Genomic DNA, 19315 nt, shown 5'->3' with positions numbered 1-19315 from the left:
GTGGACATATGTTAAAACCACAGTGATTAATAAATATTTTTGAGATAGTACAAATATTCTATTTCTCTTCAAAGTTTTGCCCAATAATTTTAGTGTTCAATGGATCTTGCCCGCAGCAATTATTATTGTGGTATTCTAATGGTGATTTTCCATTTTCTTCCTTCTTTCTACGTTTATTAATAGGAATTCTTGTCTAAGAAAGATTGGTCCCTTTTTTCCCATTGATTTATTATTCAGTTGGTTATTTATATCCGTGTATATTGATGGATATTTATTTAGTCTTTGAACTATTATCTAATATCGTTTTCATATTGCTTAAATTGTTCCAGCTTTGGCATTGGGATTTTTTCAGGTTGGTACTTTTGTCCTTTTGAAATGTCCCCATTAAAAATTTTTATTTTTTTTTTGTCATTTCCTTACTGTCTGGCACTATGAGATGCTCCAGGCTCATTTAGTATTTTCCCTTCCCCAACATTAGAATCAGCCATTTCTCCAAAATGTCTTGATTCCTTTTATTGGAGGATGGTATTAGAAACCAAGATCTGTGTGCTAGGTGTCCTTGCTGCTACTGAGATGTTACTGTTTCTTGGCCCTCTGTGGACAGAGCTAGGGGTTATATGTACGTATACGCGATTTTTAAATTTACAAGAATTGCAAAGATAGTGCAGTGTTTTTATATACCCTTCATTTGTCAAATGTTTTTTCTGCGTCTATTGAGATTATGACTTTTCTTAGTTTGATGACATGAAGAATTACAAATATCTGACATTTTAAAGGATGTTTTTCCAGTATTCCTTAGAACTTTGCAAGTATTAAAAGGTTTGTTTTAGAATGTCTTAGCTCTTCATATTTCCTGAACAAATCTTCCCAAGATAACTCTAACGATTTTGATATGTCATAGGGCAGAAGCCTTCTTTTGTTTTTCTGCTGAATTGTTTGGCTATTTTAGACCTTTCCCATTCCATATGAGTCTTAGTACCTGTTTATGAAGTTTCTTGAAAAGTCCTGTTGGGATTTTTATAGAAATGGCTTTGAATTTATAGATCAAAATGAGAAGAATGGGCATATTTGCAATACTCAATTTTTTCACTTATCTCACATGTCCTTTTTGTGTCCTTCAATGATATGATATAAATAAAGGACTTGTACATATTTTGTTACATTTATTTCTAGATCGTGATGATTTTTGTTGCTACTGTGAATCGTTTCTCTTAGTTTCTTATTTTCTAACCAGCTAGTTATTACTTCATAAATAATATTATATTTCCATTTACATAAATACATAATTTGCAAGAAATGATTTTTTTCTTTTCCTTCTGATCTTCATATCTCTTATTCTTTTGTTTATGTCTAATTTCACTGGCTAGGACACCCAGTGCAATGAAGAATAGTGATACTGATCATGGGCATTCTTATTTTGTTTCTGACTTACATGAGAATGCTTTTGTAGCACTGAAGCTTAGTGTGATGTTGTTGTGGGATATTTAAAGTTCTCTTCTTCTAGTTCTCTAAGAGTTTTATATCATGAATTGTATTGGATTTTGTCAAGTATTTTTTCTGAATCTATTGGACTGTGAAGCCAGATTGCTTGCATTCAATTCCTAGTTCTGCTCCTCTGCTGCCATGTAGTGTAATCTTGGGCAGTTACTTCTCTGTATCTCAATTTTCTCATCTTTAAATTTAGGTACAACTGTCTACCATATAAGGTTGTTGAGAGGATTAAATGAGTTAATACATAAAAACGGGTAAGAATTGTGCTTAGCCCTAGCAAGTACTCATTTTTTTCTTCATCACTTAGTGTTAGGTTACTTTAATTTAAATTATCGTAATAAGTAAATTTTACTAAATCATCTTGCACTCTTAAGTAACCTTACACATTTATTTACATGATTTGGATTTAATTTACTGTTTTAATTTTTTCATGTAATATTCATGAGTCACAAAGTGACTGTTCTTTTGCTATAGCAAAGAATGATGGATTCCTAGAACAACATTACACAAGAGCTTAGCAACTGAGGTGGCAACATTCCCAGCTTTCTGGAGCGATTTATATCTGAGTTTTTTGATAAGCTGGAGATAGAGATAGCACTTGCATGAGCAAATTCAGAACTTGGCATATTGTGGAAAATGGTCACTAAACAAAAAGGAAAAGTGATTTTAGCTCTTCTGCGTGTTTTACATTGCATCAATACATTGTATTATTTGTGTATGGAAATTTCCATATTTGGAATATTTGGAAAGATTCATTCACCAATGATGTACTGAGCACTTTCTATGTGCCAGGCAATGTGTTTTGTTGGCTTGGGGGCTTATCTTTGCTCTTGAGGAACTTAGGGGTCAATTAGGATCAATCTTGAAGTTGAAGGCAGGCCTATTTGTATCATTCAGGGAAACTCAATGATCATTATTTTTAATTAATAAAATTGAACTTTCTCTTCCGTTTGCACTCTGAAATACAGGAAAAAAATTTGAACTTTCTAATATCTTTCCTTCCTGCTTCTTTCACTCCCCTCAGCACCTTGGTTTAGGCCCTTGTCACCCTATGCTGTTTTTCCCTGTATTGACTTTTCTTCCCTTCATATCATGTGTAATGACCACTGGGGTCAGTTCCCTGAAAAAGTCCTTTAGTGGCATCCCAATACTTACAAGGTTCTTGGCTTCTTAGCATGACAATGGTCCTTTTTTGTCTGGTCCTAACTTACTTTGCTGGCGTTCTTCTCTGATTTCTCAAAACTAATCCAGTGGCACAGGTGGTCCTAACCACTCACCAGCCCCTAAAGATTTCACTCTCCTGCTTTTGCAGCTGTGTTCTTATTTGTGCCATTTCCTCTGCCTTAAATGTTTTCTCCCCAACTAATTTTCAACCATTTTTTTTCAAGCTCTGTTCAGAGAATACTCACTCTACAACCCTACTAGCTACATAGAAACCCTATAATTTATAATCTATAGCCCTTGTTAAATTCTTACCTTTCGTCACCAATCTTTATATCTAAATGTCTTTTCCAGATGGTCAGGTTCTTAGATAGGGTTCAAGTGGCTGACATGAAACTTGCATACAAAGAACTATTGCCAAATAGCTACCACTACTAAGTACCTAGTATAATTGTGCTACCATTTTGCAAAGTAAGTATTATTATCTCTTTTAAATTGTGAAGAAACTTAGTATCAAAGAGATTAGGAAACTTGCCTAACACCATATAGTTAGTAAGTGGCAGAACTGGTTTGTCTGAATCAAAGCTCTTGCTCTTTCTTCTATGCCATACTGCCCTTGTGCTAAAAATGAAGAAATAATTAAATAAAATCATGAACAGAAGCATTTATGGTAAAACACACACTGAAAATGATATTCACAATGAAAGCTTTGCTTTCATTGCCAATTTACTATAGAACCTTCACTTTGGTGATCATGATAGTTGCTATGGATTAACTGGTGTACTCCTACTTTCTTTGGACTTTCCTTCTAAGTTTTTGTTGATACTAATGAATAAGGTTTGAATATTCTAATTTTGGCTTATTTGGGGGTAAGAAAAACCGTAAAGTTTAGCCACACTTTGCTTGGTGTTTGTTTTATTTTAAGTAGAAAATTTTACATTTGCCTATAACCTTTGCTGGGCAATGGATAAGGTAAAAAGAGTCTAATTGTCTTTCATAAAGTGCTTTTTCTCTGCTTCTGTTGAGGCCTAAAATACATGGGGAAGAAAAACATATGAAGTCTGCCATTCTTAAGTATATAGCTTGATGAGTTTATACACACACACACACACACACACACACACCCCTGTGTAACCACATCCAAGAGCAAGATAGATAATATTACATCCATCTAGGAGAAAATTCTCTCACCTACCTCCTGGCCAACACCTCCCCTATGGATCACACTCTTCTGATGTCCATCACTGTAGATTAGTTTTATCTATTCCTTCCCCCCAGCCCCCTCCACCCCAAGAGATGGTATCTCACTCTGCCACCTAGGCTACAGTGTGATTGCATAACGACAGGATGACAGTTCACAGCAGCCTCAACCTCCCAGGCTCAAGCGATCCTCCCACCTGAGCCCCCCTGTTTTGTCTATTCTTGAATTTTAAGTATAACCAAACAGGATGTACTCTTTTGTGTCTGGCTTTTATTCAGTGTAAATTTTTTAGAGTCATCTGTGTTGATGTGTCGATCAATAGGTGATTCTTTTTGTATTTTTTGTGAGTAGGACTCCATTACCACAATTTGTTTATCCATTCCGTTAATAGCTATGTGGGTGTGTTCTAATTTGGGTTCTTACAAACAGACCTGCTGTGAATACTCACTTACAAGTCTTTTGGTGGACATTTGCAGTATTCCACCAAGGAACAAATCTGAGACTAGAATTGTTAGGCCATAGGGGAGCCAAACAGTTTACAAAACTGAATGCATATGTGTACACTTTTGCTAGCAATAGAGTTGTAGTTGGAGTGCACATTTTCATCAGCACTTGATATTGTTAGTCTTTTTCACTTTAAGCCCTCTGGTGGGTTTGAGGTGATATCTCATGGCTTCATGGTCTCATGGTTTTCATGTGCATTTCCTTGATGATTTCATGACTTTTCTGTTTATCTTTTAATGCTGTCTTTTGGTGTCTTAATGGAATCCAGTTCATCGGTTTTTTAATGATTTGTTTTTTGTCCTGTTTAAGAAATCTTTGTCTATCCCTCAATCATGAAGATACCCATTTTTTTTTTTTTACATTTAGATCTGTGACCCATTCCATCATCTATCTCAAATTAATTTCTGTATGATGTGAGATAAGGGTCAAGGTTAATTTTTTTCAGGATCGAAATTTAATTGCTCTAGAATCTTTGGAGGAATTTTTCTTTCCCTCCATTGAATTGCATGGTGCCCTTGTTGAAAATCAAGTGCCTGAGTATGTGTGTCTGTTTTTGAACTCTAAGTTCTGTATCCTTGTTCTGTTCGTCTACCTCATGATCGAAGATGGCTAGCCAAGTTCTAGCTATGATGTCTGTATTTCAGTCAGCAAAAAAAAAAAAAAAAAAAAAAAAAGGAATAAATAAGACTCTGCTCCTGCTTCAAGGACAATTCCCAGAATTTGCACATGACATTTCTGCCTACATCTTGTCAGTAATGTGACAACCTTTATCTTCAAGGGACATTGAAAAATGTTTTTATTCTGGGGAGTCATGTGCCCATTTAAAATTCAGAGATTATATTACAAAGAAAGAAGGGAAGAATGAATATCAGAGAAAATTGGCAGTCTTTGCAATACTTTCTGTTTACGAGTGCTTTGTAGGTGCTTAATAAACGTTCATTTGATTCAATTTCATCTACTTCTCATTGAAGCCTTCTTGGTCAACTTTTGCTTGTAATCATATGTGCAGACATCACAGCTCTGTGATAGGACTCTCCCAGATCCACCTAATAAGAAGCGTGCCCTGTAGTAATGGGGTCAGCTACTTCCTAGTGAGAGAAATGTCCAGACCTTGTTAAAGTTCTCTCAAATCACCCAGTGTTTCTTCTTTATGTGACACCATTGTGATCATAGCAGTTCGGAGAAGATGAGACCCTAAATCAAGAAAATTTAAAGGACGATGTGGCTCAGCAGGTCTCAAAATAGAGTGGACAATGGTGGGAGGGTGACCAGGTTAAACAGTTTTTGGTTTTGGTTAGCTCCTGACCATCCTTTATGCCTGATATTTTTGGAAAAAATATTAGAGGTCTAGATTTCAGTTCTTCTCTTTGCTTTAATTTTGTGGCTGGCCATCATTAATATAGCCAGTAATGTAGGTATTTTATGGAAATACTTATTACTGGGCTTTGAAACAAAAGCCTCTGTTTTATAATTAAGATTCGAGCCCATCAAGTGTTAAATTTTCTTTTCTCTTTCATCCCTGGAAAATATATTATGAAACGTGTAGAAAGGGTGATCTTTCTTCCTTTAGTCTTCAGGCAGAAAAAATCCTTACATTTCAGATTTGAAACATTTTATATAAGCATATATATCATAATAGTGTTTGAATTTTAAGTGGTATGAGTATCTTATGACAGTATAGCTTTTAAAGATATTTAACTTAGAAAACATTCATAAATTTATTCAACAAATATTTATAGGAGGTAAAAATAATTTCAAACTTTGACTAAAATGGTTCACACATAAATACAAAGTATAGAAATCTGTTTAAATTTTGTAGTTTAGAATCATGTTTCCTTGGCTTAACTTACTCCTCAAATTAGTTTAACATTTATCCCCTTTCCAAAGCAAAGCAAAAAAAAACCCCAAAAAACCATAACAACAAAAAAGCAAAAGCCAAAAATTATGCATCATTTGTTCAATGATATGAAAAGAGTAGCTTGATACGTGCATACAAATAATCTGTATAATACTGAAGTTTAAGTTTTTTATTAATTAGCTTTAAGGATAAATTGAAAGGGACCTTGCTTTATTGTGAATATTTTCTGTGTTGACCACTTGTTGTGAATCATTTTATTTAATTGTTCCAACAACCTGAGAATAGATAGTTTTATCTCCTTTGTACAAATAAGAAAATTTTGGCTGAGAAAGAATGAAGCCTTTCCCATTATCAGATAATAAGTAATACAGCAAGCATTTGACCTCTGATTACTTGGATTCTGAGCACAGGGTGCCTGCTCTTTGTGATGGTTCTATCTTATTGTCTCTTAATTGTTCCCATTAGATGATGACAAGATAGAGGCATCACTGAGAGATGTGACATAGTCCAATTACCTCCATGAGTTCGGAAAATCTAAAATTAATGCAAATTTGCTATGAGCAAACACATCAAAAACTGACATGTATTATAATGAGAATTTATAATGAGAATTTTAATTGGATTAGAGCCCCACTCTTAAGACATTATTTAACCTTAATTACTTCCCTGATGGCCCTATCTCCAAATACAGTCACATTAGGGTTTGGGTTTTCAACATTTGAATTTTGAGGACACATTTGAATCTGTAACACTGGATTTTCCAGAAATGCAAGCAGGAATAAAATGTTGGGACCGAATATGAGCTGCTCCAGTGGTCACACTGCTGTCTGTCATCATCTTCCATGCTTTTTTTTGCGAATAATAGTAGTAGTTATAATGCCATTAGTTTCATTTCGTTCCTACTTGAGATTTCAAGAGCTACTGTGAAGTAGGGCTGCCTTGTTAAATCTGTCTGCACTTCTGCAGAGTGTAAAATCAGTGTCATACGCTTTAATGGTAATACCTTGTCACATTCAGAGATGTTTAAAACTGCAATCTAGAAAATTGCTTTTAAACAGTGGAGGAAAGATGTTCATATTCTCAGATGACACAGTGTGGAACATGTGGACATCCCATGCACTGTGAGGTCTTAAAATTTACGATAATATAGGAAAATTCCTCATGTTTCTGACACCTTTCTGAGATTATTAAAATAATACAGATCCAAACCTAGTCTTTCCGACATTGTAAGTTATAAATTTCAACAGTATATTTTAGGGAGTCCCTGGTCCATAACAATTTTGAAATCCTTCAAAACCTGGAGAGTAAAATGCTTCTTGATTAGGCCCTGATTCTACCTTCTTGTTCATCATTTTCAGAAGCACTAGCCTTGCCCCCTAGGGAGTTCTTTTTTTTTTCCTTAGCCATATATGAAGTGGACATTTGAGAATTTGCCCTAGTTGGGAACTGAGCAACCCTTTCTATCCTGCATATAGAGTATTGGGGGCCAAAGGATCATTTTAAGACTTCAGCTGATAGTCTTATTCTTCTTGGCAGCACAGTGCTCTCCAAAATTTGGAAGCTTTCTTATCTGTCTCCAATCAATTCTGTGTGCTAGTAAACACAGCCCTAGAATTTTCTTTTGTCATGCATGAGTCCTGGCTCTCAGATTTGCTACATTGATTTGCATTTTCACTCCCATAGCTGTCTTTCTGGTCCTAAAGGAAGTTATCTTGGGACTGGCTAGCTTCTATTGGAAAGCTTTACTTTTAATCTGATCTATTCTCTCATCATTTTATCCATATGAAAAGATTTAATGGATTTATTATCAATTCTTGTCCTGAGACAATTTAGTTTTTAAAAAAAAAAAGTTTTCCTGGGCTTATGATCTTCAAAGTCTTACCTTTAACTGTTAGTGTAGGGGTGGAGAAGAAGTTAGTTTTTGTATTTGCAAAATCTGAAATGTCTGTCGTCTCCTCATTCCCTTTCACTTCCTGGAAACCGGATAGTTATTTTCTAAGCTCAGCTCTTTCTTGAAATACTTTGTTAAATGAAGCCAATAATAACCAATACATGTGTCGTGTGTGTGTGTGTGTGTGTGTCGTGTGTGTGTGTGTGTGTGTGTGTGTGTATTTTGTTTTGTTTTTTGTTTTTTGTTTTGAGACAGAGTCTAGCTCTGTCACCCAGGCTAGAGTGCAGTGGCGCAATCTTGGCTCACTGCAAACGCTGCCTCCCTGATCCAAGCAATTCTCCTGCCCCAGCCTCCTGAGTAGTTGGGATTACAGGTGCCCACCACCACACCCAGCTAATTTTTCTATTTTTTGTAGAGACGGGGTTTCACTGTGTTGGCCAGGCTGGTCTCGAGCTCCTGACCTCATGATCCTCCCGCCTTGGCCTCCCAAAGTGCTGGGATTACAAGCATGAGCCACCGCGCCCGGCCGTTTTCTGTTTTGTTTGTTTGTTTGTTTTGAGACAGTCTCACTCACTCTGTCACCCAGGCTGGAGTGCAGTGGCAGGATCTTGGCTCACTGCAACCTCCACCTCCCAGGTTCAAGTGATTCTTCTTCCTCAACTTCCCGAGTAGCTGGGATTATAGGTACACGCCACCACACCCAGCTAATTTTTGTGTTTTTAGTAGAGATGAGGTTTCACCATATTGGCCGGGCTGGTCTTGAACTCCTGACCTCAAGTGATCCACCTGCCTTGGCCTCCCAAGGTGCTGTGAGCCACCTCGTCCAACCATATTTCAATTGTTTTTTCTTACCTCTTCTCCTAGAGCTACAAGTAAATTTTGCAGGAGATCTGCCTCCTGAAGTAGCAGAGGCAAATGTTTTACCAGATATGTTGCCACTGTATAAAATACATCACTATCTTTCTGGCCCTTAAGATCACTTTCCTCACTACTTGCTGACCACTAAACCAAGGTCATATATTTCAGGTTTTTGCTAAAACATCCTACTTCTGGTACCAATTTCTATGTAGTCAGGATGGGCTAACATTATGTTGTGTTAACAAGCCATCCCCAAACCTCAGTGGCTTCATTCAAAAACAGTTTATTTTTTGCTTACAGTAAACATCCACTGTGGACTTGCAGAAGACTCTGCTTCACACAGAAAGACTCAAGCCTGTGAGTGTACCACCTTTGTTATTGTACGCTTTCTGGAACACTTGGCCTTCTCAGCCACTGTAGTTCAAAAAGAGATTCAATGGTTTTTCCTCAGTAATGAACTTTTTATTAAAGTCTAGAACTAATCTCATGCCCCTCCTAACTATATGGGTGTAGAGTTCAAGCCAGAATATAAATAGAAACACTTTTACCATACATCTAAATATTTCTAAGTTATAAATTATGCAGACCAACTAAGTTCAAAGCTAACCAATGAAGTCCAAAATATATCTTTCCTTGACCATTTTACCTCACATTTCCTGGAAAACCATGTTTGAATGTCGACTTCTTAGAGCCTATACCTCTAGAACATGGCACTGGGGGGCAAGCTGGCTACTAGGCCCTGGCCTGTCTTCCCTTCTCTTAATGTTCTGGGATCACTCTGTCCACTATGTCCACATCTCCTGCAAACAGACACCCACTGGCCAACCCTTGGATCTAGGGACTGCATATAACAGGGGCACAGTCTGCCCTTAAAAACAGAGATCTAGGAAAGAGCCTGTGCAGTCCCTGGTTAGCAGGCTTGAAGCTCTTTGGACAAGGAATGCCATGGTTCTGGGAACCAGGAGCATAGCCTAGGAGAGGGAGTGTAGGCCTGGGTGGGCACCTTCCCCTTAGGCCTTTGGAATCCTCACGATAAAGGAAATGGTGCAGCTAGAGAAAGGCCAGAATGGAACATGGATCCTAAGGCAGAGCTCCACTCACCCACCTGGGTTAAGGGTGGTGCTGAGCGAGTGCAATGTCTGAATACCTAGAAAACCAGACAGGTTATGGGATAAGCACATAACTCTGTTCCACACCTCATGCTCACCAATTTGGCTTCCATGGTAGAAAGGGAGGGAAGATCCCCTAATCACCAAAATTCAATATCATGGCCCCCCAGTGCCATGTTCTAGAGGTATAGACTCCAAGAAGTCCACATTCAAACATGGTTTTCCAGGAAATATGAGGTAAATTGGTCAAGGAAAGATATATTTTGGACTTGGTTGGTTAGCTTTGAACTTAGTTGGTCTGCATAATTTATAACTTATAAATATTTAGATATATGGTAAATTAAAATCCTCATTATAAAGTTCCATTATGATATATAAGTCAGTTTCTGAGGTGTTTCTTCATAGCAAATTTGCATCAGTTCTAGGTTTTCCAACCTCCTGGACATAACGAGACAATGTCACATCTGTCAGAGTGATGCCCCTATCTTGCCATCATCTAATGGAAACAACTAAGAAACAATGAAATGCTTATTATCTGTCTGATGTTGGGAAAGGTTTTATTCTTTCTCAGCCACAATTTTCTTATTTGTACAAAAGGGCTAAAGCCACCTATTCTCATGTGGTTGGAACAATTAAATAATTTACACCAAGTGGTCAACACAGAAAACATTCATAGGCAAAGGAAGGTCCTTTTCTCACTTAAAAATAATGAAAAACAATGAGATATTCTAAGGAGTGTGTCTGATATATAATGCAGCGGCATGACACAAGGGAGGAAAGAGGGGTTGGGTCCCTGGAAGATGAAGTCTTTAATATCCTGAAAAGAGTGCCTTGGGGCAGCCCTGGGCTCTTGCATATCTTGAAGGGAAGGTACGTTTTCACTATCTCAACCTAGTAATCTCTCTTGAGCCTCAATGTCCTGGTTTTTAAAATGAGGATAATAAGAATTGCTTTGATGACCTTGATAAAGATCTTTTGATAGAGTGGTAGAGATAAGAGCCTGGGGAATGGGTTGGAAAGTGAGTGGGAGGTAAGGAAATGGGGATTATCTAAGTTTTCTGTTCTTTTCAGAAGTTTGTCTGAGAAAGGGTGGGAGTATAGTGGGACCTGGAGGTCAATGAAGGTTTTGTTCTTTAAAAATTGAGGAATGTCAGCCGGGCACGGTGGCTCACGCCTGTAATCCCCGCACTTTGGGAGGCCAAGGCGGACGGATCCTGAGGTCAGGGGATGGAGACCGTCCTGGCCAACATGTTGAAACCCCGTCTCTAATAAAAATACAAAAATTAGCTGGGCGTGATGGCACATGCCTGTAATCCCAGCTACTTGGGAAGCTGAAGCAAGAGAATCGCTTGAACCCAGTAGGCGGAGGTTGCAGTGAGCTGAGATCATGCCACTGCACTCCAGTCTGGCAACAGAGCGAGACTCCGTCTCAAAAAAAAAAAAAATATAGGGAATATCAGAGCATAGTATGTGTCGATGACAAGTATCTTTAATAAAAAGGGAGAAGATAATGTATAAGAAATTTTGAATAGAGAGGTGGAGTTGGCCTCTGGTTCCAGGGAGGGTGCATCCTCCTGTGGATATAGGGAAGTTTCTGAGTTTAGAGATAGAAAGCAGAGATGCCCTATCCAACAGCTTTTGTTTTCTCACAGAAGCATGAAGTAGGGATGCTAACAGAGAGATGTTATGTGTAAGTATTAGGAGTGGGGAAGGCACTTAGAAGATAGGAGAGAAGGTGTGAAATGAAATGACCAAAGATTAGGGAAATGTTGCATAATTGTTGGGCAGTCTCTAGAACCCAAGTGAATTTGAGTTGGCAGAGTTAGAGTGTATGTATGTTTACCCATGGATACATATATGGAGAGAGAAAGAGATTGATTACAAAGAATTGACCCTGATGATTATGAAGGCTGAGAAATCCCACAGTCAACCGTCTGCAAGCTGGAGACTCGGGAAAGCTGGTGGTGTGATTCTGGTCCAAGGCTGAATGCCTGAGAAGCAGAGGAGCCAGGGTATAAATCCCAGTCCAAGGACAGGAGGAGACTGATGTCCCAGCTCAGGCGGGCAGGAAGAAAAGAGGGTGAATTCCTCCTCCTTCCACCTTTTTGTTCTATTTGGGCCCTCAGTGGATTGGATGATGCCAGCCCATATTTGGGAGGGTGGTATGCTCCAAACTCCACCAACACAAGTGCTGATTTCATCCGGAAATACCTGCATGGACATAGCCAGAAATAATGTTTAACCTGGCACTTGTGGCACAGTCACGTTGACACAATTCACTGTCATATCACACTCTCCAGGGATGAGAACTCATCTCTGAATCCTCCCTGCATTTCTGCTGTAGTAGCCTTTCCATGTTATTGTTTCTGTGCGTTTTTAATGTCCCCTGGGGCACCCCCAGACACAGTGAGCTGTCTATCTGGGCTTTCCAAGTTATCCCTGAGGTATGCATTATTATTTGGTTAGTGCTGTGATTATAAAAGTGCATAGGTTTTGAGTGGTCTACTCTGAATTTTTCTCCCTCTGTTATTTTTGGTGTGAGATTTTACAGACCATGAGTTATTTCAAACATACCTGACCTGTCTTCATGTCTGTGTAAGGGCATTGCAATGAACTGAATGTGTGTGTCCCCCAAAAGCCATGTGTTGAAACCCTAATCCTAATTAAATGGCATTTGAAAGTGGGGCCTTAGGGAAGAAATTAGGCCATAAGGGTGGAGCCCTCAGGAATGAGATTAGTACCTTTATAAGAAGAGGACAGAGAACTAGCTGGCTTTTCTTCCTACCTTGTGAGGATAGGAGAGCCAGCAGTAGACAGTTGGAGGAGGTTCCTCACCAGAACCTGCCCATGCTGGCACCATGATCTCAGACTTCTCCCCTCCAGAACTGTGAAAAATAAATGTTGTGTCAGCCATCCAGTCTATGGCACTTTGTTATTGCAGCCTGAACTGACCAAGGCAGGCATGGTCAGGTTTTAGAATTTTCAAATGCTTTCATGTAAAACAATAAAGGATATCATCTTCCTGGCAGATAAATGCAATTCAAAGGAAAGTGCCCACAGTAGCCCCTGATGCCAGGTCTTGCCTTTCAGGGAAGATCTTGGTTTCCTCCTCCAGAACCTCTGATGAAGTGGAGCCAACCTGCCATTAACTCTGCTGTGATTGTGCTCATCACTGCCAAGGGCATTTATGGGATGTTCGTGCATGGCTATTCTTTGTAAACTAAGTTATACAGATATAGTCTTTATCCTCTAAGAATTTAACAACTTAAAAACAGTGACATAAACATAAATGTTATAGCTGAGGTGATACACAAACTTGAAAATTTGGTTAATCTTGTAGGATGTTCTAGAATGGTGAACCACTGAGGAACCATACAGGTCACACCGTACACCACCAGATGACTGTGTTTAGCAGCAGAGAAAGAGTGATGTTAGTTTAGGCATAATCGTTATTACTTACCAAGACTTACTAGACAAACATCACTGGGAATGGAAAAGTGTTTCTCAGTTTTTATCTTGTATGTATGGGAAAAGCTTGGCAGACAAGATAGGAAGGTTATTCTAAATAAACAATATGCTTTTAGAAAGATATGAGAAACAAGTCATGTTAAACTTAAAGGAGGCTTTGTATATGTGTTTCCCTGGGAGAAGAATTGGAGATAAATGAGGAATTCTGATTTTCCTTCGTTCTTAAAATGTTGACATCTATTTTGTCCCATGTTTTAGACAGAGTTTTCAGAGAAAATTAAGGTTACTATTTGCCTTGTATTTACTCAAGAAGACCAAGACACAGTGTTTTCTTGAAATAATAATGCTTATAAAAGTCTTAACTCTTGGAGCCATTGAAAAGAGAGCTATATCCAATGTCCCCTGAGTCTGTCATGTTGGCCCAGCCACGGACAGCTGGCTTCTTGGTGAAGGGCAAACAGGCATCGTAGGGTGGTGTCTGAAAAGGAGAGGGTTTCCTTCACCCTGATCCTTTGCTTACCCACCTTTAAGAAAATGTGAGTTTTTACTTTGGGAGGCCAAGGTGGGAGAATCTCTTGGGCCCAGGAGTTCAAGACTAGCCTGGGCAATATAGTGAGACCTTATCTCTACCAAAAAAAAAAAAAAAAGAAAAGCCAGCTGTGGTGGCACATGCCTGTAGTCCCAGCTACTTGGGAGGATGAGGTGGGAGGATCAATTAAGCCCCAGAGATCAAGGTTGCAGTGAACCTTGATCACATCACCACACTTCAGTCTGGGTGACAGAGACCCTGTCTCTAAATAAATAAATAAAATAAAAGCCTTGAGTAACTGGGGGAGATTATAAAGCTACTTAAAATCAATTAATAGTGATTTCTAGAAATCTCATAAGATGTAACCATTTTAATTTAAAGGTTTTTTTTTTTTTAGCTACCTTTTAACTGAAAATGTTTTTAATATATTTCAATGTTAATGAAGTAATGAATTAACTTCCCTCCCAGAAAGTCGAGAATAATAGCATGTATCTTCCTGTGGAAGATGAACTTCAGAGCTCCATTTCCCTAGTTCCTATGTATAACTCGGTTATATGCACACCAAACCATGCTAATAATGCATTCTCCTCCCCTGGCTGCCTCTTGAACTTAGATCATCCAGGAGACGTCTGTAAAATTAGCACTGTAAAGAAAGCCTCGCCAGGGTATTTGGGGCAGCATATCAATGGCTTATTGAGTAGGTGCCTTTTAAGTACTGTTGAATGATAGGCAAAACTGTCACAGCTATGCATAAATGTGCTGTGTAGTTTCACAGAAGAGAATACTAGTCCTCAGTAATAATGCTATATTATTAAGCTAATAAACCTACAGAAAGTTTGTCACAATAAGTGTCTGTTAAATTACCATAGCCTGAACATTATCTTTGGAGTTTTAAATGTCTCTATTGGCTGAAGAGCCTAATTTTGAAGCTTTTATCTGTTCAAAAATTTCAGTTCTCCCATCATCATCTCTGCTCAATTGAATATGTCTTTTTCAAGAGTAATCTTGACTATGTATAAATTGCTGCCTGTCAATCCCCGACGAATGTTAAGACTATCTGTTCAAGGCTGGTGAACAGTTTGTTGCTATAATATAAAATATTTTCTGCATGTCCCAACCTTTGTTTTTGGCAATTTCCTATGATTTCATGCTTAAATAAAATACTCCTTCCATTTTACACATCATTGCTTTGGACATTTTCCTTGTTGAATTCTGGTATGTTAAAGTGAAGCTTACCAATAATTAAGTTATTTATTTGTCATAGCAATGAATGGTGACATCAAAACATCTTGACTTTATCATGGGTTTCCTAGAGGGATGGTAGAGTCTGGGTGCCCAGAGTCTGGTCCCAGGTTCCAGGATTTGCCACTTGCTAGTTGTTTGACTTTAGGTGACTTGTAAACCTCTTGGTGCCTCAATTTTCTCCTGGGCCAAACAGGGTCAATGTGCATACATCAAAGGCTTGGTAAAAGGATTAAATTTTATATAATATATATATATAAAATATATATTTTATATAATATATATAATATATATAAAATATATATTTTATATATAATATATATATTATATATAATTTAATATATATATGCATATACACACACACACACATATAATAATATATAATATGTAGCTTGGCCCATGGTAAGCACTCAGAGGTTTCTTGTTAGTAATATGTTGAAAATACGGAATCTGTGAGTGCAGACAACACTTCTGGCTCCCTTACTTTTTGTGTTTTGATTTTTGAAATGAGTGATTTATGCCATGCTAACAGTGAGAAAAACTTCTCCCTGGAGAACATATTCCTTAAACTAAAACTTTAATGCAGAAAACTAAAAGTATTCATTCAAGATTTGACATATAACTAGGAAGTAGTAGTAGTAGTAGTAGTAGACATAGAACTATGGACAAGGAGTGAAATACTTTTTGTAAATGGCTGTCATTATTTTAGTGTTAAAAATAGATGTGCAATGGGTCAGGGGCAGAAAGAGATTGTGGCAAAGGTGGTGGTGTGTGTTTGTAAAAGAGCAATATGGTGGATCCTTTTGATGGAACCGTTCAATATTTTGACTAGTGGTAGATAGGTGAGCCTACACATGTGATAAAACTGTATAAAACACACTAATACAATTAAATGGGAAATCGCAATAGACTAGTAGATGGTATTAATATAAACGTATCAGTTGTGATATTGTACTGTTGTTTTGTGAAATGTTACTATTGTGGGAAACTGAGTAAATGCTCTTTTAAAATTGCATAGGAACCTACAATGATCTCAACATTATAATTAACAAATGCATGTGCAAATATTATATAAAACTAGCAATTTTTATTTTTGTTTGCAGATTGTTCCTGCCTGATTCATAAACGTCGTGATTGACTTTTGTAAGCTGATATTTCAATTTCTTTTATCCTCTTCCCCCAATACCTTGTCTTCCGTAATAACTTGATAATGGTTTTTTAGAGCTCCTAGAGCAAAAATTGGAGCAAAACTTTTTTGTTATTTGGTTCTTACATTATTTTGAAGTCTGTCTCACTTTTTCAGGTACTCTTAGATAATAGTTATTTTGATAGTGATTTTTGAAGTACATGTCTTGGCCTAGGGGCATTTGTTTCCTTATAGTGACATCTTATCAGAGTTATGGTTAGTGGGAGCAAAGGGCAGAGCTGAGGTTGTATATAGATGCAGACATCCTGTTGGGCATTAGTCTTCCTCCAAAACATATTTACGTATCTTTGTTTTTAAATAGTCTATGAATTTTTACGGAGGAGAATTGAAATATACTAAACCAATTTTAAATACATCTTTGAGAAGTTATTTTCTGAGATGGTTTTGTTTTTCATCGTGTTAGCAGGAGAGGAGAATATTGTTACAAAGTAACTTAAGGATTTGCATTCTCTGACAGATTCTAAGTCTGTATCTTGAATCTTGTTCTAGCAGGTTCTGTTTCACCTCTTTTGAAGCCACCAAGAAGACACACACCTCTAATACAGTCTTCCCGATAGTACCTACCTTGGCATAGTCATTCTTTAGGTTGTTAACTGATATTATATGGAAAATGAGCTATGGTCATTTAAATTTGGGAAAAAAGCTGAGTTAAAATCAAATTAGACTTGTTTATTTCCAACAAGTGATTATCGACGGCCTTTGGTCTGTGGTGTTTCTCAAACATATTTCACCATACAACCCCTACCTCACCAAATATACCATCGAACTGGTGCTCCACGGAAAAGTTTGAGAAATTTTGCTTTAGAATTTAGGAAACATATAAAGGACAGAATTAATTGTACATTTTTCAGAATGATAGTGAAATAAAAGAAGGACATTTGAGCAGAACGCAAGTTGGACCATAAAAGGACAGTTGGATTAGCTTAAAACAGCTGACTTGGAGTTAGGCCTAAATCATTCTTATAAATATAGTTATAAGACAACATAAAAATTTAAAATCTGGAAAGTAAAAATACATCATTGTTCCTTATTCCTTGAAGATTCAGGATCTGTCCTTCCCTGTAAGACTAATGTGTCCTAATTCTTGGTGATTTTCAGGCTTCGTAGAGTCTTAACAGCCTAGCTTCTCGGTTTCTTGATTTCCTCTCTTTCAATGACCTTGTCTTCCAAACTACATCAGCAGCTTCCTCCCATAGTCATACTGTGGACCTCTTCTCTAAACTCCAGATTCAAATATCCAATTGCTGGATGTCTAATAGGCATATCAAACCTAATGTGTCTGCACCTGAGCTCCTGAGTTCTTCTCTGTTCCCAGCCAAACTTCCTTCATCCTAAGTAGCCATTTACCGAGATGAGGAAGACTCTTCTTCCAGTTGCACAGGCCAGGTGCCTTTGCAGCATCCTCATCTCGTTTCTCTCACCCTCTACACATCCAGCTGTCAGGAGATACTGTCAGCCCCACCTTCCATAAATCCAGAAGGTGACCACTTCTCCCCAGCTCTTCTGCTACTGCACTGGTACACACCTTCATCATCTCTTTATAACAGTAGCCTTCTAACTGGTCTCCCTGGTTTCATACTTTCTCCCCTAGAATTCACTCTCCACACAACAGCCCGATAAATTATTTAAAACTGTAAGTCTGATCATGTTACTTTTCTGCTCCAGTGTCTCCAGTCCCTCCCGTCTCGCTTACAGAGGCTTATCAGCTCCTATGTGCTATGGGTCCCATTACTTCTGGCCTAATCTTTTACTGCTTCCCTTCACTGACTGCTTTAGCCATACCAGTTTTCTTATTTCTGCATCAGAGTTTTGCAATTATTGTACCCAGAAATAGCCACATGACTTACATCCTTACCTCCTTCAGGTCTTCGCTAAATTGTCATCCTCTCACCGGTGCCTTTTTCCCCGACCAGCCTGTTTTAAATTGACACTGTTTTCACTGCTAAATCTCTTAGCGCTTCCTGTCTCTTCATTACTTTTATTTTTTTAATCACCATCTGATACATATTTTACTTGAGCTTTGTTATGGGATGCAGTTAAGCTACTAGAAACAATTAATTCAAAGATAAGCTTAATTCATAGGTGCGCTTCACAAGGGTAGGAATTTTTGCATGTTTTGTTCACAAAGGTGAATCCCCAGCACCTAGAACAATGCCAGGAAAAACAACCACTCAATAAATACTGGTTTAATGAAAAAGATAAATCTTAAAAACCAAGTCCACCATATATATCCCACAATATATATCCCACAAAGATAGGAAAGTGAGATTGAGGAAAGGGATGCTATAGTAGTTTGACTTTGCTTATTACACCCTTCTCTAGTTGCTGACTGATCATAGAATTGGGTAAATGGCTTGAGCTGGGACAATTTATTGTAAATATAAAGCACTAAGGCAAGTATGAAGGATTGGAACTTCGTGCTGAGAGGACTTCTGCTTCCAGCCATCTTCTAATAACAGGAACTGGAGTTATTCTCTCGCCTAAAATAGCCTAACAAACAGACACACATAAAAAGCCCATAAAACTTATGAAACAAAGGCATTCTGACATTGGACAAGTGGCACAAGACAGTGAACCCTGAGAGAAGGAAAAAACAAATGATTTGCCCCAGGCTGCAGTGCAGGAAGGCAGAACCCAAACACAGCTTATCCTAGGTTGAAATAATGGAGTTAGGAATTCTGGGAGGCTGAGGCAGCTAGAATTTGAAGGACAGAGTACCAGAGAAGAGAGAGTTAGTTACACAGAGAGTGAGCTCCAGAGATCTTCAGAGGGCTCTCCTGGAGGCTTTAGCCGAGT

General features: G+C 38.0%; 1 protein-coding gene across 5 annotated transcripts in view; it reads left to right on the top strand.

Annotated features, from left to right (window-relative positions):
- Positions 1-19315, top strand: part of PLAGL1 (PLAG1 like zinc finger 1) — a 124809-nt gene that overhangs the window by 64574 nt on the left and 40920 nt on the right. For 2 of the 5 annotated variants that reach the window (XM_058435608.1, XM_058435609.1), the window contains exons 3-4: positions 9265-9321; positions 16416-16455. The exons of 1 other annotated variant lie outside the window; for it this stretch is intronic. The gene's annotated coding sequence lies outside the window, so the exon portion shown is untranslated. The remainder of the gene's footprint in view (positions 1-9264; positions 9322-16415; positions 16456-19315) is intronic. 2 more of the 5 variants (XM_058435611.1, XM_032160844.2) reach the window with 1 other exon arrangement.

This window comes from Hylobates moloch, unplaced genomic scaffold (assembly GCF_009828535.3).
Source record: "Hylobates moloch isolate HMO894 unplaced genomic scaffold, HMol_V3 SCAFFOLD_2, whole genome shotgun sequence".
NCBI lineage: Eukaryota > Metazoa > Chordata > Mammalia > Primates > Hylobatidae > Hylobates > Hylobates moloch.
This window is presented reverse-complemented; position numbering and strand designations above follow the sequence as displayed.